We start from the raw sequence: 15,581 nt of genomic DNA on the forward strand, positions 1-15,581 counted from the left end.
CATCATTTGTGATTTATTAGAATTGGAATTACTCAAAATTCTATTTTGGTTGAATTTTAAATAAAGTTTGAATGTGCAAAAGTCCCTGTCTTGTCTTTTTTGTCAAATTAAATCTACAACGAAAATGGAGATGGGGCCAGTGGCATTGGATAGATAATTTCATGGGCTTTTCAACGGTATAAAGTTTGCTAGATTTGGTTTGGTAGAATTCAAACTATTCAAATTTTACTAAACATTCAGCAGGACAATTTTGGATAAAGAATAAACTAGATTTGAATTGGTGGGCTTAGGCGGGAAAGGTTATTGGGCCGAAACGAAATTCGGCAGCACTTCGCAGCCCAACACGCGGCTGGCGCGCTCGGGCCGCGCTGACAGGGTGGGGGCCACCTGTCGGCGCCTCTTAACTCAGCGAAGCGGTACGCGAAAGAATAGCCGTAGGATTAGAACTAAGATCTACGGCTGGGGAGCGTCGTCGTCACCGACGGGATTCCGACGAGGGCACGGCGGCAGTAGGGGGTCGGGGAACCTACCAGGCCGATGCAGGACTCAGGCAATATGCGTGGTGAAGGTGTAGTAGATGGGGAAGAGGTTGGGAGCAGCGGCGGCGCTTGGGGTGGCGCCAATCGTCGACGGTGAGCTGCGTCCCCCGGCGGCTCCGATCTTGAAATTGCTCCTCCTCCGGCGGCAATCGAACGAACTAAGGTGGTGAGGAAGATCAGGGGTGAGAGGGGAGTCGAGTGGTGTGAGAAGAGCTTGCTGGGAGGGCCTCTATTTATAGTGGCGAGGGGTGCCGTGGTGTGCTGCAAGGGCGCGGCCATGGCGTGGCGGTTCCAGCGAGCGAAAGGGCAAGCTAAGGACGGGAGCGTGTAGGCCTTGTCCTGGAGATGCTCAAGGAGTAGCTGGCGCGGCAAAAGGGGGATGGGATCGCTCGGGCGCGTGCATTGTCCATCACTGGGCACGCGGCATCATTTCGTCTCGAGCGCCGGCGACGGTGCAGGGCAGGCACGGGCGTTCGTCTAGCTCGTAGAGGGTGCAGAGGCGATGCTCGACGCGGCGGTAGGGATGCAGGGCGAGGACGAGGGCGTGCAAGTGGACGACGTCCTTGCGCGTCCAGGGCGTGATCACCACGCCGGCTGGCACGTCCTGGAGCGTTTTGGACACGGGCGTTCTGGGCAGGGCCGTGCAATGTCGATCGATCCAGTGGTACGGGCGTGATCCTTATGTATCATAGATGCTCAAGGACACGAAGAAACGACGAGGGAGTGGCCAGGGAGAGGAGAGACAAAGGTGGCCGGCATGGCATTGTGTAGCATGTTTTAGGGTTTCTCCTCCACTTTTATCAGCCATGCAAGTACTTGGCTAGAGGCAGGGGGTGTAGGGGAGGCTGATGATCATTTTGCCAAAGTGGTTTAGGTCAAAATCTGGTGGATAATAGCATGTAACACTTAGTCTAGAGGCTGCCTGCCAACTGTTCGACCAAATGCCCGCATGAACTTTTATTTTGAAATTTGAAATTCTCTTTGGTGAATCTCATTTATATAAACATTGTGATGTATTGGTGGTGGTGGCACTCAATTTGGAATTGATTTGCAAGTTTTCAAAATTTGGGGTGATCTTCTTCTCTCTCTCGGGTTCCCTCTTTGCTCTCTTATTCTGGTCAACCTAGTCAACTTTAGGGAGGGTGGTCAACACCAAAGTTACTCACCTTGACATGGTCTTGGATGGCCTGGCTTTAGTTGACCTTGCTTAGTTCAAGATTTGAGAAATACAGAGGGGTGAAGAGGTGAAGAAAATATTTTTGTGAGATGTGACCATTATCACATGTGTGAAGAAAATTTGATTTCTTTTGGTTTGATTCTTGATCCAAGGATGCAAAAGGGTTAGTTTATCACATTGATGCATTTTAGAAGCAATGGGGCAAGCTAACTTGGCCTTGGTTGAGGATTGGTTATTTTACATAGAGGGTATGTGAGTGAGAGAGGGGTTTTTCCCAATTTCTTTGTTTCTCCCCAATTTTAGGGTTTAGTGAACTTTGTTAGGGTTCACCAAGCAAGGTTTACACATACTATCACTCATCATGGCAATTGCACAAAAGAAATCACTCATATGCATTTATCTATATGTGGGCCTATATGCATAGAAAAAGTTTTTGTTAATTGCAAAATTTGAGTTTGGGGAGTTTCTCTTTCTTGTTTATTATTGTTGAAACTTGAGATGTTACAAACCCTTCCCCCTTACAAAAGATCTCGTCCCGAGATCTGAGAAAACTAGGTACTAAAGAGATCTGGGTACTCAGTCCTCATAAAGTCTTCTCTCTCCCAAGTGGCTTCTTCTTCGGTGTGGTTACTCCATTGGATCTTCAGAAACTTGATACTTCGAGTACGGGTGGTTCTGAAAGCTTCTTCCAAGATGCGAATAGGTACTTCGCGGTATGTCAGATCTGAGTTGATATCGACAGCTCGATGGTCGATGTTCTTGAAAACCTCGGTCTTCTCAGGCACTTCTAAACACTTCCGGAGTAGCGAGATGTGAAACACATTGTGCACCGCTGACATTTCTTCTGGCAACTCCAGCTGATAGGATACTTCTCCTCGGCGACTCAGGACCTTGAAAGGTCCGACATATCGGGGTGCGAGCTTTCCTCTGAGTTGAAATCTCTGCATTCCCTTAAGAGGGGACACTTTGAGATATACGAAATCTCCGATCTCGAAGGTCATCTCTCGGCGTCTCTTGTCGGCGTAGCTCTTCTGTCTTGATTGGGCTGTCTTGAGGTACTCACGAATCTTGTGAACCTTTTCTTCGGCTTCTCGGAGGATATCTGGTCCAAAGATTTGACTCTCTCCTACTTCCGACCAATTCAGAGGGGTACGGCACTTCCTTCCGTACAGTGCTTCGAAGGGGGCCATCTGCAAGCTGGCTTGGTAACTGTTGTTGTACGAGAATTCTGCGTACGGCAAGCAGTCTTCCCACTTAGATCCATACTCTAGCACACATGCTCTCAACATATCTTCTAATATCTGGTTGACTCTTTCGGTCTGTCCATCCGTCTGCGGGTGATAGGCTGTGCTGAAATTCAGGCGAGTTCCGAGTCCTTCATGGACTTTCTGCCAGAATCGGGAGGTGAATTGGGATCCTCTGTCGGATACTATCGACTTCGGGGTTCCGTGCAGGCTGACTATCCTTGAGATATATAGCTCTGCGAGTCTTGGTCCTTGATAGGTGGTCTTGACGGGGATAAAGTGGGCGACTTTGGTCAGTCTGTCGACCACTACCCAGATGGAATCATTTCCTTTACTAGATTTGGGCAGTCCGGTGATGAAGTCCATTCCTACGGAATCCCACTTCCATTCGGGAATCTGTAGGGGTTGCAACAGTCCTGCGGGGCGTTGGTGTTCTGCTTTGACTCTTTGACAGATGTCACACTTGGCGATGTAGCTTCCAATTTCTCTCTTCATTCCATGCCACCAGAATTGTTCCTTCAAATCCTGGTACATCTTGGTTCCTCCGGGGTGAATGGAGTACAGGGTGTCGTGGGCTTCTTTCAGGATAACTTGCTTCAACTCGGAGTCTGATGGCACGCAAAGGCGCTTGTTATACCATAGCACTCCTTCTTCATCTACGGTGAATCCTGGTGCTTTTCCGGCGGCTATTTGGTTCTTGATTCCGTCAATGCTAGCATTTCCTTTCTGAGCTTCTTTGATCTGACTAATCAGGGTGGGTTGGAGTTCAATGCTGGCGAGGTATCCTTCGCTAACCAGTTCAAGTCTAAACTGTTCAAACTCTTCAAACAGGCTAGGCTGCTCAATTGCTAACATGGAGTTCAACTGACACGGCAGTCTACTCAGAGCATCCGCTACCACATTGGCCTTGCCGGGGTGATAGTGGATTTCCATGTCGTAATCCTTGATTAACTCTATCCATCTGCGCTGTCTCATATTCAGCTCCTTCTGCGTGAAGATATACTTCAGGCTCTTGTGATCCGAATAAACCTCGCATCGATTACCCATGAGGTAATGACGCCAAACTTTCAGCGCTAACACCACTGCTGCTAGCTCTAAGTCATGGGTTGGGTAGTTCTGTTCATGCGGCTTCAGCTGTCTTGATAGGTAAGATATCACTTTGCCTTCTTGCATCAGCACACATCCAAGACCAATCTTGGAGGCGTCACAGTACACATCGAAGGGCTTGGTAATATCCGGCATCACCAAAATTGGGGCTGTTGTCAATCTTAACTTGAGCTGTTGAAAGCTCTCTTCACACTTGTCGGTCCATTCGAACTTCCGGTCCTTCTTCAACAATTGGGTCATCGGTCTTGCTATACTCGAGAATCCTTCAACGAATCGGCGGTAATATCCCGCCAATCCGAGAAAAGCACGGACTTCGGTCTGAGTGATTGGGGCTTTCCATTCTTCAACAGTCTTGATTTTTGCGGGGTCAACTGCAATTCCTCCGGCTGACAAGATGTGACCCAAGAATCCGACTTCTTTCAACCAGAATTCACACTTGCTGAACTTGGCATACAACTGATGTTCCCGAAGGGTATCGAGGACCACTTCCAAATGTTGCTCATGTTCTTCCTCGGACTTGGAGTATATGAGGATGTCGTCGATGAAGACAACCACAAACTTGTCCAGGAAGTTCATAAAGATCTTATTCATGAGATTCATGAAGTAAGCGGGGGCATTGGTCAATCCAAATGACATGACATTGTACTCATACAATCCATATCTGGTGGTAAAGGCAGTTTTGGGGATATCGGTGGCACGAATCTTCAACTGATGGTATCCTGTCCGCAGATCAATCTTCGAGAATACTCGGGCTCCGGTCAGCTGGTCAAACAGATCTTCTATCTTGGGCAATGGATACTTGTTCTTAATGGTGACATCGTTAAGCTTACGATAGTCCGTAACCAAACGAGTGGCACCGTCCTTTTTATCCACAAACAAAACTGGTGATCTCCAGGGTGACGCACTTGGTTGAATCAGACCTTTGAATAGCATATCATCCAGCTGTTTCTTTAGTTCCACTAACTCTGCCGGGTTCATGCTGTAGGCTTTCTGGGCTATGGGTCCGGTTCCGGGGATTAACTCGATGATAAACTCGATATCCCGATCTGGGGGCATACCGGGTAGATCATCCGGGAACACATCAGGATATCGACAAACGACCCTGATCTGATCCAAGGTGGGTTTGGCTAGGCTTTGGTTACAGGTAAATTTTCGGGGCATCTTTTCAGATATGTGTTCGACTATTATTCCGGTGCTACTAGTCATGGTGATGGCCTTCCTGGCACAATCAATCAGTCCATGATGTTTCGCCATCCAGTCCATTCCCAGGACTACTTCCATTCCTTTGGCTCCCAGAACAATTAAATTTGCATAGAAATCTATTTCATGTATTCTGATGGGCACATCTTTGCAAATTTTTCTAGCTTTAGTTGTTGATCCAGGTATTTGAACTATCATGACATGCTTCAAACTGATGGGTTGAATCTTACTAGTGCATGCAAAATCTTCGGTAATGAATGAATGCGATGCTCCAGAATCAAACAGCACTCTTGCGGGTATTGAGTTAACAGAGAACATACCCAGCACAACGTCTGGGGCTTCCTGAGCTTCTTCTGCATTCATGTGGTAGAGGCGGCCGTTGCGGTTGTTCGGGTTGTTGGGGGCGAACTTCTTGTTGGTGGTGACGCGACGCTGCTGCTGCGCAGGACCTGAGGTGTTGGCGGCAGTCTTGGCGAGCTTCTTGGGGCACTCATAGGAGAAGTGTCCAGCCACTCCGCACTCGTAGCAGTTGTAGGTTGACTTGTCCTTGGGGGTGATGGGAACAGCGTTGCTCCCAGTCCGTGGAGCAGTGTTGGAGTTATTGTTGGGGGCGCGAGGTGGGGCGCGGTTGAAGTTGCTGTGGTTGTTGTTGTTGTTGTAGTTGGTGTGTCCTCCTGACCTGGGGTTTCCTCCACTCCTGTTCTGATAACTCGGACGTGGATTCTGCATCGGGGGCTTGTTGCTTCTTGGGGCGAACCCTCCACCTGAGTTGGGGCGATACTTGTGGTTGTTGCTGGGCCCACTCTGGTTCATCATACGTCGCTTGCGGTTCTCGTTGGCTTGGTGTATCTTCCCCTCCATCTGAATGGCGGAGTCAACGAGTGCTTCTAAGTCAGCAAAGGGGATGTTGATCAGTACAGTCTGCATCTCATCATGCAGTCCATTCAGAAACCTCTCCTTCCTCTTCTCGACGGTGTCCGTCTCATCCGGGGCGTACCTTGACAAAGTGAGGAACTTGTCGCGGTATTCTACCACGGTCATTCTTCCTTGCTTCAGTTCCCTGAACTCATCCCTCATCTTCTTAATCAAACCCGGGGGCACATGATACTTGCTAAACTTGAGTTTGAAGTCTTCCCAAGTCATCAGGTTCCCGCATGTAAGGCGCGGGTACTTGTCCACCAGGCACGTGCAGGTCCAGCCAGATAGTGGGTGGCGAACAACACCTTCTCGTTGTCCTCCACTCCGGCAACCTCGAGATTGTTCTCCATAGTCTGGAGCCAATCATCAGCATCGAGGGGTTCCTCTGTCTTGTTGAACACAGGTGGGTTAGTGTTCTGGAAGTTTTTCAGCTTTGACCCTGGGTGGTCGTGGTTTCCGTGGCCTTGGTTGCCCTGAGCAAGTTGTTGAAGTGCAGCTAGGTTGGCTTGCCGTTCAGCTCTCTCAACTTCTCTATCAGCCAACATCTGTTGCAACATCTGCAGCATTGCCTCCTGAGTCATGTTGCGAGTTGGGGGTGCCATCTGAACAGTGATAGGGATCATGAGATAAGAGGGAAATGTCTATGGCTCATTTTGGGGTAGAATACAACTTAAACTCGATTCATAATAATAATATTACACACACACAAACATAGTCATGGAGGTAGCACATATTACAAGCCAAATGTTCAGGAGGGTTTTAAGAACCCTTTCAACAAACTACGATACATGGGGCGGGTACAAAGGACCAATACATAACACGGGGCGCAAGTGCTCAGACGGGACTACTCGCCATCGACGTTGATAGGGTAGACATTGTCCATCCCGGCATCGAGGTGCTCGTGGCCATCCTCGTAAGGGTGGAACTCCAGGTCGTCGTCTTCCTCCTCCTCGTAGTCGTCGTCGTTGCTGACGTAGGAGTAGCCGTCCCCCTGGATGTTCTCCCCTTCTTCTTCACCCTCCAGCTCCTGGATCTGCTCAGCTTGGGCAGCGATGGTCGCCTTCAGAGTGGCGATCCTGGCCTTCAGGCGGTTGATGGCGTGATCCTTCTTCTGGTTGGCACGGCGGAGTGCCCTGCGTTCTCCGGCGATGACCTTGATGGTCTCCGCCTGCTGCGCCAACTGGATGTGAGTGTGGTTGGCGTATTCGCGGGAGTTGTCGAGGTCGATGCGGGTCTCGCTCAGCATGAAGTCCAGATGGTCAACATGGTGGCGAAGCTGCGGGTGTGACGGCAGGTTCATTGGCACTCCGAGTGAGTTGTGCCTTGCATAGTGCACAAAGCGACTGTCGGTGAAGTCCATGAAGTTTTGCCCGCACAGACGTGCGAGTCCTTCCTGAAGTCCCCTTGCGAGACCATCCGCCCAGTTGTTCTCCCTGAAGGAGAACTGGATCCTTGCGCTCATTGGGAGCGTGAACCTCCCACGAAGGTCCACCATGATCACCCACTGAAGTTGACCACCGGGTTGGTCATTCAGCATTCCGCCAAAGACTTCCGGTGGTGGGCGCCCGAGGAACTCGGAGAGGGAGAAGAGGTCCCTCTCGAAGATGATCTCTCCACCGTTCCCCAACTGATAGAACTCAGTCTGGAGAAAGGGCTGCGCGTCCACAACGTGATCCATCTGTAGAGAGATGAGATGATTAAGTTAGATTAGTGCAAGTGTTCCCAATTTTAATTCTATTAGAAGAAGGGCATGAATTTAAGGTTTGTAAAAGACTCTTCAAGGTAAGGAGGTGAATAAGATTTTCATAATTAGTCAATTCATGGAATTTGAAACTAAGTTTTTGAGCGTCCATTCTAACTAGGGTCTCCTAAGGTCAAACAATGGCTCTGATACCAACTTGTCAACACCCGGATTTTTAAGTCCAGATGCCTATTATGCCGTACATCGCAATCCCAGGAATAATGTTTTTGCGAGACATAATAGTAAGTAGCATAGAGTCATCATTTATTACAACACATATTGTCTTACAACCATAGATCACATGATCCAATATTACACGAATATATTGTTCAACATCACAAATAGTAGCGGAAGCGAAGTAGTAGTGGACGATCTATTCCACAGGCAACGCTTGACGTTAGAAGACGATCCTAGTTATCGTAGACGTCCTGTTGCCCTTCATCCTGATACTGGTGCTCTCCTTCATAGTCTGGCATTTGAATAGCCAGGGCAAGCCATGAGTACTTTTAAAGTACTCGCAAACTAATTCTAAGATAAATACTCATTAAGTGTAAGGGGGTGCTAAGCTCTAGGTTTATTTGCATAAAGCTAAGTTTTAGTTTCATAAATCTTTGGTAAAGCCTAAATCATGTGCTGGACTAACTCAAGTGGGAACATTGGTGTCATTCCCACAACTCATTATGGATCACCATAATGTCACCTTTCAAACCACCATTCATTTCTAGAACCAAAACATTTTAATGATAACGGAGATAGTATGGCCTTTCCAAGCGTCCGTAACCGTGGACACGGCTATTCGAATAGGTTTAACACTCTGCAGAGGTTGTACTCTTGTGCCACAACTTTTGATTACATCCGTCGAGGGTAACCTCGAATCATCGTAACACAGTACGCGGATCATCAATCGAAACCTTTCACTTATATATGCTAGTATGAGCACCTCTCCCCATGAGCTTGGCCTCCCGGTGGAAACCGCAGTCAACCCGGGAACTGCACAGGGCTTGGGCCGTATATTCACCTTATTTCAACATCAATCCACAAGTAACGGAGGCAGCCGCAGCGTAACCCCTATGATGTTGGTTCAGAGGGAACCCATACTAAAATACACAAGTTTCTAGTTAAGCCCTACCCATAATCAGGTATTGTGGGGGTACTTGTATCATTGGAAAGGTATCGCATTCAAACTCAATCATCTATTTTGTCAAAAATCACCATCTTCTCTTGGTCATATTCACCTTCAAAATCTTTCACTTCAAACCACTTCACAAATGTTCCCATCTAGAGTAGTCAATTTTTAATTGCTTAGCACTAGCCACTATGTGAAAGGGGTGCTATCTAGCTTTATTTGCTTAGGCTAACTTTGATACTCTTGTTCTAATCTAGACAAGGGAATCATAAATAAAAAGGGTACTTTGAAATAAATAAGCAAAAGCAGTTGTAAGTAAAAACATGGGATAGGTAATACATAAAAGTAAAGTGTGATGGTGCCTTTGCTCTTGTAGAGCTAAGCACTTGTGTTTAGCAAGGGTTAGCTTGCCTTGAGCTGGGTAGTTATCGAAGTTCTCTTCTTCTTCCTGAGAGTAGCCCTCCTCTTCTTGGTATTCCTCGTTACTAGCGTCTATATACGAATACGAGGTATAAATACTAAACCAAGCTCACATGCTAAACTAGAGGCACTCAAAATAGTTCACACACTAGTCCTATCATCAATCAAACATGGCATGGGGGATTATTGGATTTGTCTTTATTAGAAAGAAAATAATTTCCTCTCATTATTCCTATTTCTTAAATTTGGTATGTAGGTCTTTAAAAGAATTCATTCCTTTTCATTTCCTCTTATTAAGATTTAATCTCTTCATATAGTAATAAGGTATGAAATATAGGTTGACCCAAAGTCAACATTTCATATCTATTATATGTGAGTTCAATTTAATTGAGGTGCTATACTTCACATAGTTTTAAAACTTAACATTTAAATGAATTAAAATCTCTAAGTAGTAATTCTCAAGGGTTCATTAGCCTAAGTCATTCCCCCTGGTTATTAGTACTTAGGATCAAAATTTAAATGAGAGGTAATTCTCATATTGGGGTTGAGTTTGAATTCCACTTTAAAATGCTATAGAAATGACTACATAGCCATTTTATTTGATCTAGTCCATGATCATACAAACAACAGGGCTATGTTATTGCATAATCAATTAGAGGACATCATTTGTGATTTATTAGAATTGGAATTACTCAAAATTCTATTTTGGTTGAATTTTAAATAAAGTTTGAATGTGCAAAAGTCCCTGTCTTGTCTTTTTTGTCAAATTAAATCTACAACGAAAATGGAGATGGGGCCAGTGGCATTGGATAGATAATTTCATGGGCTTTTCAACGGTATAAAGTTTGCTAGATTTGGTTTGGTAGAATTCAAACTATTCAAATTTTACTAAACATTCAGCAGGACAATTTTGGATAAAGAATAAACTAGATTTGAATTGGTGGGCTTAGGCGGGAAAGGTTATTGGGCCGAAACGAAATTCGGCAGCACTTCGCAGCCCAACACGCGGCTGGCGCGCTCGGGCCGCGCTGACAGGGTGGGGGCCACCTGTCGGCGCCTCTTAACTCAGCGAAGCGGTACGCGAAAGAATAGCCGTAGGATTAGAACTAAGATCTACGGCTGGGGAGCGTCGTCGTCACCGACGGGATTCCGACGAGGGCACGGCGGCAGTAGGGGGTCGGGGAACCTACCAGGCCGATGCAGGACTCAGGCAATATGCGTGGTGAAGGTGTAGTAGATGGGGAAGAGGTTGGGAGCAGCGGCGGCGCTTGGGGTGGCGCCAATCGTCGACGGTGAGCTGCGTCCCCCGGTGGCTCCGATCTTGAAATTGCTCCTCCTCCGGCGGCAATCGAACGAACTAAGGTGGTGAGGAAGATCAGGGGTGAGAGGGGAGTCGAGTGGTGTGAGAAGAGCTTGCTGGGAGGGCCTCTATTTATAGTGGCGAGGGGTGCCGTGGTGTGCTGCAAGGGCGCGGCCATGGCGTGGCGGTTCCAGCGAGCGAAAGGGCAAGCTAAGGACGGGAGCGTGTAGGCCTTGTCCTGGAGATGCTCAAGGAGTAGCTGGCGCGGCAAAAGGGGGATGGGATCGCTCGGGCGCGTGCATTGTCCATCACTGGGCACGCGGCATCATTTCGTCTCGAGCGCCGGCGACGGTGCAGGGCAGGCACGGGCGTTCGTCTAGCTCGTAGAGGGTGCAGAGGCGATGCTCGACGCGGCGGTAGGGATGCAGGGCGAGGACGAGGGCGTGCAAGTGGACGACGTCCTTGCGCGTCCAGGGCGTGATCACCACGCCGGCTGGCACGTCCTGGAGCGTTTTGGACACGGGCGTTCTGGGCAGGGCCGTGCAATGTCGATCGATCCAGTGGTACGGGCGTGATCCTTATGTATCATAGATGCTCAAGGACACGAAGAAACGACGAGGGAGTGGCCAGGGAGAGGAGAGACAAAGGTGGCCGGCATGGCATTGTGTAGCATGTTTTAGGGTTTCTCCTCCACTTTTATCAGCCATGCAAGTACTTGGCTAGAGGCAGGGGGTGTAGGGGAGGCTGATGATCACTTTGCCAAAGTGGTTTAGGTCAAAATCTGGTGGATAATAGCATGTAACACTTAGTCTAGAGGCTGCCTGCCAACTGTTCGACCAAATGCCCGCATGAACTTTTATTTTGAAATTTGAAATTCTCTTTGGTGAATCTCATTTATATAAACATTGTGATGTATTGGTGGTGGTGGCACTCAATTTGGAATTGATTTGCAAGTTTTCAAAATTTGGGGTGATCTTCTTCTCTCTCTCGGGTTCCCTCTTTGCTCTCTTATTCTGGTCAACCTAGTCAACTTTAGGGAGGGTGGTCAACACCAAAGTTACTCACCTTGACATGGTCTTGGATGGCCTGGCTTTAGTTGACCTTGCTTAGTTCAAGATTTGAGAAATACAGAGGGGTGAAGAGGTGAAGAAAATATTTTTGTGAGATGTGACCATTATCACATGTGTGAAGAAAATTTGATTTCTTTTGGTTTGATTCTTGATCCAAGGATGCAAAAGGGTTAGTTTATCACATTGATGCATTTTAGAAGCAATGGGGCAAGCTAACTTGGCCTTGGTTGAGGATTGGTTATTTTACATAGAGGGTATGTGAGTGAGAGAGGGGTTTTTCCCAATTTCTTTGTTTCTCCCCAATTTTAGGGTTTAGTGAACTTTGTTAGGGTTCACCAAGCAAGGTTTACACATACTATCACTCATCATGGCAATTGCACAAAAGAAATCACTCATATGCATTTATCTATATGTGGGCCTATATGCATAGAAAAAGTTTTTGTTAATTGCAAAATTTGAGTTTGGGGAGTTTCTCTTTCTTGTTTATTATTGTTGAAACTTGAGATGTTACAATTACTATATTAGTAGCTAGCATAACACTGTTATATCGTGTGGTACACGTGATAAGCTACTCTCAAACAAACAAAAACATAACAGTGGGATGTAGTTATGCAAGCATATGTAAATATAAATAAATGTAAAAGAGTAAACAACTGATAGTTTGAAGCTAAGTTTGACAAGTGTTTTTTCCATATTTGTTATGTTTATACTTTGGTACAACGCAAAGTACTTAGTCGTCAAGGCCCTATTATATAGGGATGTAAATGGATTGGATCTGATCGAATTTTGCTAATACCATATCGTTTACCATGGATTCGGATCGGAGCGAATATTGATCGGTTTTAGATTTGAATATGGATATACCGGATTGCTGATTCGAATCGAAAACGGGACGGACTCTGACCAGAAACAAAATAGTTGGATATATGCTCTTATCGGTAGATAGTAATAGTTGTTACAAATCTTGAGATAGCTATAAATTATCATTCTTATGTAGTTATGAATAAAGAGACATAATATATGCTAAAACTCAAGCACGCATAGAAATTCAGAGCCAAATATGGCCACCAAATGAATTCAGTAGCTTAATAACTCCTAGCCTTGTGAGATTGGCCTTGGCTTTTGACTCAAAAAAACCAGATTATCTGGTTTAAAACCTTTGAATTCTCCTAGTTAACTTTCGGATAATCAATATCTACATGCTATTTGCAATCCTATATCATATACCGTATCCGGAGTGCTACTTCAAAATCGGATATCTTTATCCGTCGAATTCTTTAAAATCAGATATGGATATCTTAACATGGATTCGAGCCTGGTTTCGGTGCGAAAATTATCTTGTAAGTTTTTTAGATCACTCATGTCAGAGTACATACAAGCATATCGTACCAGCTAAGATTTAAATTGACTTGCTCATCCATCACATATGGAAACTGGTACAAAATGGACTGGATACATCAAATTTTGTGTAATCACCTTTACAATAACTATGCTTTAGTCATCCAACCTCGTCGAATTGTTTTGTAGCAATTCAATGCTTTTACAATAGTTGAGTGTCTTGATAGGTCCTAGTTATCTTTTTCGGCCAATCATTTACAAATATATTTGTTTAGCTACATGATTTCAACTCAAATCATAAGAAAATGTTGCACACAAAACATCAATTCATTCAACATATCCTCCGGATGCACTTATTACTTCTTAGGTTCACGGAAATTCAATTCGGCTCCCGGGTGCGTATGCTCCCTATACCGAAAAATTATATTTCGATTTGTCGAAAAATTTTGACAAAAAATTCTACATGTACATCTCCATAATATATGTGCATTCCTCAAGTTTCAGGAAAAATCAATATTTTTTGTGGTCTACGTAAAAAAGAGAAAATTTACCTTGTAAAAAACATTATTTTTAGCACTGAGTTTTGTCTTTTTTACACACGTCACATGATAAGTCCATTTTTTATGAAACAACTTTGTGAGCGCGTAGCACGTGAAAATGTACGTGCGAATTTTTTGTTTCAATTTTTTTGAAATTCAAAATATGTGTAAGATGAATTTTAAAATAAAGGGAGCATATGCTCCCATGTTCCAAAACACCACTCCCGTAGGTTCACTATTATAAAATCTTTCAGATTTTTTAGGAAATGATGTGCGTAGATGCGTTTTAGTGTGTAGGTTCACCCATTTCAGTACATATCTAGTCCATATTGCTATATCTAAAATGTCTTACAATAATAAATGGATGACATATTATATAAATAATTTAAAGTTTTTAAAATAAAATTTAAAAATAAGTGTAGGGCATTCATGAAACACCAGGAATTACTTATGTCCTTATGAGCATTTTCTAATTTTGTGGCTTTTCTTGATTATTTATGTTATTTAAATTATTCCTCAGATTTCATGATTTATTACATTTATAAGAGTAGTAGTTTATACTATCAAGATAACTTGATATTTTGTTTTTTCTGTGATTTAATATTTTAGTATCTTTCAATTCATTGATTATCCTTTCTAGAATTTCTTTCAATTATTGTATTCCGTACTTTTGGTTATGTGAATTTCTTTAAGTTTTCTTGAGTGTTTTGCCATGTATGTGAAACCGCTTCATGTTATCCATTGAATTGTTTTGGGCCAGGAGATGAACCATTCTTATCTGATTAAGAAGTTGAGAGGAGAATTATTGTGTGGTATCAAGTTCAAGCACAAAAAATGTCTTCCGTCACCATTCATTGACATTAAGTTGAGACAAAGAGGCAACTAGGTTTGCAACCCGCCAATCTACCTCATCTCTTGTGGCCCTATGGCTATGGAGGCGCGGGTGGATCCTGGTCCTTGTCGGCCGGAGGGCTCCGTTCTTTATTGCTTTCAGACTATTTAGGGTTTGTATCCTACCAAGTAAGGCATGACAACAGCGTAGCGGCGTCTCCCTAAAGATGGAATAAATTTCTCGTTTCTAGCTCCCGTTCCAGTGATGCGTCTAGCTTCACAGGAGGATATGTGGAGGTTTGTATCTAGCGGATTGATGCGTGTAGTTGACACGTCCGTTGGGAACCCCAAGAGGAAGGTGTGATCAGCGGCAAGTTTCCCTCAGTAAGAAACCAAGGTTTAATCGAACCAGTAGGAGTCAAGAAGCACGTTGAAGGTTGATGGCGGCGGGATGTAGTGCGGCGCAACACCAGAGATTCCGGCGCCAACGTGGAACCTGCACAACACAACTAAAGTACTTTGCCCCAACGAAACAGTGAGGTTGTCAATCTCACCGGCTTGCTGTAATAAAGGATTAACCGTATTGTGTGGAAGATGATTGTTTGCAGAAAACAGTAAAGCAAGTATTGCAGTAGATGGTATGCGATGTAAAGAATAGGACCGGGGTCCACAGTTCACTAGAGGTGTCTCTCCCATAAGATAAAAGCATGTTGGGTGAACAAATTACAGTCGGGCAATTGACAAATAGAGAGGGCATAACAATGCACATACATGTCATGATAAATATAGTGAGATTTAATTGGGCATTACGGCAAAGTACATAGACCGCTATCCAGCATGCATCTATGCCTAAAAAGTCCACCTTCAGGTTATCATCCGAACCCCTTCCAGTATTAAGTTGCAAACAACAGACAATTGCATTAAGTATGGTGCATAATGTAATCAATAACTACATCCTTAGACATAGCATCAATGTTTTATCCCTAGTGGCAACAGCACATCCACAACCTTAGAACTTTCTATCACTGTCC

The sequence above is a fragment of the Lolium perenne genome, chromosome 3 (genome assembly GCF_019359855.2).
Source record: "Lolium perenne isolate Kyuss_39 chromosome 3, Kyuss_2.0, whole genome shotgun sequence".
NCBI lineage: Eukaryota > Viridiplantae > Streptophyta > Magnoliopsida > Poales > Poaceae > Lolium > Lolium perenne.